The sequence below is a fragment of the Tinamus guttatus genome, unplaced genomic scaffold (assembly GCF_059628265.1).
Source record: "Tinamus guttatus ecotype Peru unplaced genomic scaffold, ASM5962826v1 Tinamus_guttatus_pri_ptg000093l, whole genome shotgun sequence".
Classification (NCBI taxonomy): Eukaryota; Metazoa; Chordata; class Aves; order Tinamiformes; family Tinamidae; genus Tinamus; species Tinamus guttatus.
In genome coordinates, this window is record NW_028288627.1 from 253,833 (window position 1) to 259,320 (window position 5,488).

Below are 5,488 nucleotides of genomic sequence, written 5' to 3' on the forward strand. Positions count from 1 at the left end.
TGATCAGTGAGGTTCCCTATCCGTGGCTCCAGGGATGTCTAAGCCGCATACATGCGGCTAGTGCTTGTGCAGAAACCCTGTCCCAGCAGAGTCTGAGCAATGAGGGATGTTGGCCCCTGACCATTACTTGTTTAGTCTTGAGGCAGGTGGATGTGCTCAAATACGCCTCCAAAATAGTGGCCATAGTGGCATTAAATCTGCCAAGCTTCTTGAAGCTCTTATTTGCGGCACACCTCTTTGCTGCACCACACAGGAGATGGCAGGTTTGACCCCAAGAAAGTGCCTTGTGATCAGCTAAGCTATAGGAGCCAGAGCAGACGGGAAAATCTCCCCTTTAGCGTTTCTGAGAAACAGAGCCAATTACACTAACCTCATGTAGGGACAAAGATGCTGTTCAGTGTGCATGGCCAAGCAAGACCTGCAGCTTGATGTTTGTGCTAAGAACTACTATTAACAACTCCGACTTGTTTTATTTTCTCCTAATCCAGCCTTCCAACAACACACAACAAAAAGCTACTCTTGCAGAGAGCTACCTCCTTTGGAATCAGCCAGCCACTGATCTAGTAATTGCCATGACTTGTCATTCCCAGTCCCATCTATCACACAGTGCAACATGACACCTCAGCCAGGGAAATTCAAAAGAAAGCAGTTTTCTGTCTGCTTCAATTTACCAATAAAAAGCGAGAAAGGCTTTGAAAATATGGCTTTAAATGACTGTATTTCTCGATGAAAACCTCTTTTATAAAACATAACAGGGTATTTCTCTTGAAAGAATGTGGGGTCAAAAATGTAGTTAAAACTATTAACCTCTTTCTCTACCATCATCCACCCTTCCCCTCCTGGGCCAACAGTATCATCAGCTTTTGGGTCTGCTAGGGGTTGATGAAGCGTCCTGAAATATCGCATCTTGCCTAGGGAAGTGTTCCAGCGTTTGTCCACGTCCAAGCATCCGAGCAGTCCCGCTGATCCCCATGATGACATGCAAAGCAAAGGAAAATGAGGTCGGTGCCTCATGTTTTTTTGCCATTTTTTTTTCATGTCATCGCTGAGGCTGGAGAGCTGCTTTGTGCTAGAGTTTCTTCTTTCTTTGAAAGCAGTCTGTCTTACTGTTTTCTCACTGCCTGTCTCAGTAGGACCTTAGTGTCTAAGGTGTGGCAGATGCCCATTATTTATTAATATTGATTGCCTATTTTTCACTGCTCTTTTTCTAGAAAGGGGCGAAGTACAGTAGGAGAGATTGCCATCCATACCTAGGATTGTTGCAGCTGAAATCTCGTAAATACTTCCCAGTCCTGGATGCGCAGACATTCTTTTGAATTATTAAATTTAGGGCTGCTCAGCCTTAGTGAAGGTTCATCCTGATAACGAATATGTTGCAGCTATAAAAGTTCCATGCCTCTGTTAAAAAGCATCTATATTATCCTCGATATATTACAATTTTAAACACTTGGTTCCAGGAGTAAGTTATGTCATATGGTTTCAAGTAAGACACTTGCTTCTCCAGGTCAAAGTCTGTAGGCAACCAATTTCCAGGAAACAGAGGCTTGACATCTGCATCAAAATTGCAGTGCAGTTAAGTTACCCTCAGGTCTAAAAAATCCTCTGGCAATAACCTCACCTTTGACAGTCACCATCCGGCCCCTCTTCTATCCTTCTGAGTGTTTCCCGAAAACGGCATTTCTGTCTCAGTGTCTCCATCCCTATTTTTACCTCCATAGCAACCTCATCTTCTTCATAGGGCACGTGGCAGCCTTGGCCCATCGGACATCTCCCTCTTCCGTGCGGTGAAGGCATCAGCCCCGCCTCTTGATGCCTGTCCCGTTTTATCATCCGCCAGTACAATAACTCCTGCCCCAAACACAGCTCTGCTTCAGGCACGAGCCAAGGCTTCTCCCAGCAGCCAGGAGAGACCACAGGGCTCACCCTTGTTATTAACTCTTCTCAGCTCCGCTCAATCTCTGTATTTCAGTGTGGTAGGGGAAAAAAGCCCTATGTGTTAGGAGGGGGGACCCAATTAAATCATTTCTCTCCAGCGCTCCTTGGCAGCATGCAAAGTGTCTAATTTTAGGTTTAAATTTTAAAATCTGCGGAGTCGGCTGCATCTTCTTTTTGTCTTATGTTTTTTCGGTACCTAGCAAATTGGAAACGAGACCACAAGCATGATGATTCAGTAAGGGGGAAGGTAGGCTCAACTGTATGAGGATCAAGGCATCTCTAGTTTGGGGAGACTTCCATCATCTTGAGAATCTGACCTGGTGAACAGCACAGCACTCATTATCTTTTAACACGCAGAGCACATAGTAACTCAAAGTTCAAAATTCTTTATTTTCTTTGGCATAGCGAGAAATGCGACCCAATATGGCAATCATACATAATACATGAAACAAGCAAAGAGACATAAAGCAAACAAAAGTGAGATCAAATGCGCAGGATACGCAGCAGTAAGGGCAGCCTGCCGCTCGGGTGCCGCTGACGATCATGCGCTTGTGCGGTTCTCCGTGTCGGATCCTGGAGTGGGCTGGGGAAACCAGGGCTCGAACCATTGGCCTCCATTTGAAGGAAGGACAGGGAGAACTGTTTACTCCCTCAGCCAGGGAAAAAGGTTTATCCCTAGGCTAAACCCAGCCGCCGTTTGGGTTTGCCAAACGGAGATGGATGCTGGAGAGCAGAGGGCCGGGGGCAGGATCCATGCAGTCGGACTCGGATCCCTCTTTGCGCCCCAGTTTCCTGGCTGTAATTGGGATGGCCTTTTACTGTGGCCCTTTGGAGTAATTTGTTTTTCTCTACGGGCAGATGTGTCTGGTTATGGATTGTAGGCTTTTCCCAGAGATTCAGCTGCAGGTACTCCATGGGATCCATACGGAGTTATAGATCCGTCAGTTACAGAGGGCTCCGAGGGTCCTGTGAGCCCCCTCGGAGGGCGACATGGGGCTTTCTTGCAAGCTCCAGGTAAAGGCATTTGCCAGCTGAGGGTTTGACATGAGATATCAGAGCTCCACCGACCCTGACGAACTTAGTCCTTAACGAAGAGGCTTTATCGCTCTCTGGCCGTGTGTAAACTGCAAAGGAGGTGTGTGCTAGGAAACAAGCTCGTGAACAAAAATAATCCTGGGAGAGTGTTTAGCAAAACGAGGGAAGCAAAAGCACTTCTCCAACTTCTTTGTTTAATCACAGCACCACGGTTTCTCCCTTGGCAGCATGCAACACGTCCACCATCCCCCTCCGCACACGCGTGCACACACACACACTCTGCACCGGGGCAACTGCTCTGGCTTTTATTGGAAAAATATAAAACGGCTTTGCATTCTTACCTTTATTTCAAGACCTCCTACAAGAAACAGGAAGGGTAAACATGAAAGATCTGTTTCCTTTAAATTGTGAGTGTGGGGGAGTTTTCCTGTAGTGAAAGGACTGTTTTGAAAAGCCCTAAATGCTTTTGGATTGAATACATAGAAGTAACGTACACACGGTTTGAATTTACAGTTCTGGGTCTCCTATCCCCCTCCATATGAATCCTATAAGTCAGACGTGTTGCTACAGTGATTCCCACCGGGAAAGTCTGGACCTAGACTAGGAACAGCTGTAGATCTACAATCCACCAAAGTCGGCTTCTGAAACAGATATGAATTATTGGTTCAGTCAGATAAATATGGCTCTGGCTTTCCCCCACAGGCAACCACATATGGCACTTGGAAAGAATTAAAACCTTTACCCTTGGCCAGGTCTGGTTAAATAATGGCTCTTTCTTATACCTTCCCCCTCTCTCCATTTCCTCTCATTCATTCTTCTTTTAATTTTCCTTTCATGATCTTTTTGGCACCAGTACCCAAAATGTCACCTCCTCAAAGTGACCTTGGATTTTACAGTGTCACCTCCAGGGCTGAGGGAGCACGGGCAGTCAGATGTATGGGAAAAAATGCAATTCTTATTCAGCGGGGATGGAGCTCTGACAGGCGAAACAAAACCACCTTTCTGCCTCTCGGTGGGACCGCATCAAGCCCGGCAAAGCCTTGGGGGCTGCAGCTCCGAGCCCAAGTTCACCCCCAGCCAAGCCCTCTGCTAGGTTTAACCCGGTTCTCTTCCCAAAGCTACTTTGTGGGCTTTAAAAATCTGGTATTAAGAAACCTGTAACTTGCTGCTTTATCTCATTATCTCCTGTTTTGCATTTTAATGTGCCTGCTCTAAAAAAGACCTCATTGATATTCTGGTTCGGCATGTGTTTGTTTGTGTCTCTTGGGAAAATTGGCTACAGATATTACTAAGTCAAAAACACACACAGGAGAGTTTGCTGCATATTTTCCTTCCCCTTCGTTTTTCTTTGAAAGAAGATATTTTCTTCACTTTCTTGAATGCAAGAGAATTGAAATGTCAGAATTTTGAGACAGCTCAGGATGTAGGCTATAATCTACCGCTTTTGGAGATATTTGTCTCCAGATCTGGGGCCTTAGCTCCCAGCTCCCTCACTGCAAAAGGACCTCAAGCTGTAGTAGTCACCTGGAATAGCAGAGAGTACGTGTGATGGGTGACAAACACAATGTCCATGAATGAAACGGGTCTCTCTATCATCTCTGCTATGAAGGTCATCCTTACGGAGGGGGATTTAAAGCGGGTCCAGTGGAAGGATATGGATATCCTATATCCACACCCACTGCAAAACACCCTCATCCTGGCCCTGCCGGCAGCTCCATGGCTGCTGAGACCATCTCCACACAGGCGCTCCTGGAAAAAGTGTGCGTGACTTAACTTGGGTGGCTTTCCACCGCGTCATGGCATGGTGCTGCTTGGAGGTGTTCCTTCCCTCTCCCTTTGGTGGTGCAAAGTTACCTCTCTGCCCTTGTGCGCTCGTGGGACGGGACGGTGTTGAGCAGAACGATGTTGTGGTGCTCAGGGCCCAAGTAGCTGTTGCAAGCCGTGGCAGACACCGCTGTGACCTTGCTATGGCGCCTGTGCGTCAAGTTTTCCAAGGCGAATAGCCCGCTCGGTTGTCCCACCGTCCGGAGGTGCTTTTTGCAAGAGGATGCTCATCGCTTGCTCTAAACGAGGCTCTGTCATGGTGTCTTGGCTGAGCACAGATGTTTGAGCCGTGCTCACTTTTTACCAATCTTGCCATTTTCCCAGCGTTTTGCAGTACTTTGCCGCGCGCATGTTGAGATTGGTGCCTTTTCTTTCCCCCTTGCCCCGTGGTGCACCGTGGCCATGCACTCGAAGGGACCAAGGTGCAGCCACCCCTCTTTCTTTACCGGCGTTGTTATTTTCAAACACCCTGCGGTGCCGCGCCGCGATCGCAGCCGGCGCCGGTTCCAGCGGCCGCGGTGAGAGGAGGTTTTTATGCGGCGGCACAATGACGGTCGCCCCGTCGCCTGCCGTTCCCAGGCTGGTGCTGCCAGCCCCATGAATGCAGCTTTATGCGCGCCGCGCGCAGGTGCTCGGGCCATGTAATCACCAATGGATGTCGGGGACGCAGGAGCGCAGGGCAGGCGCTGGCACG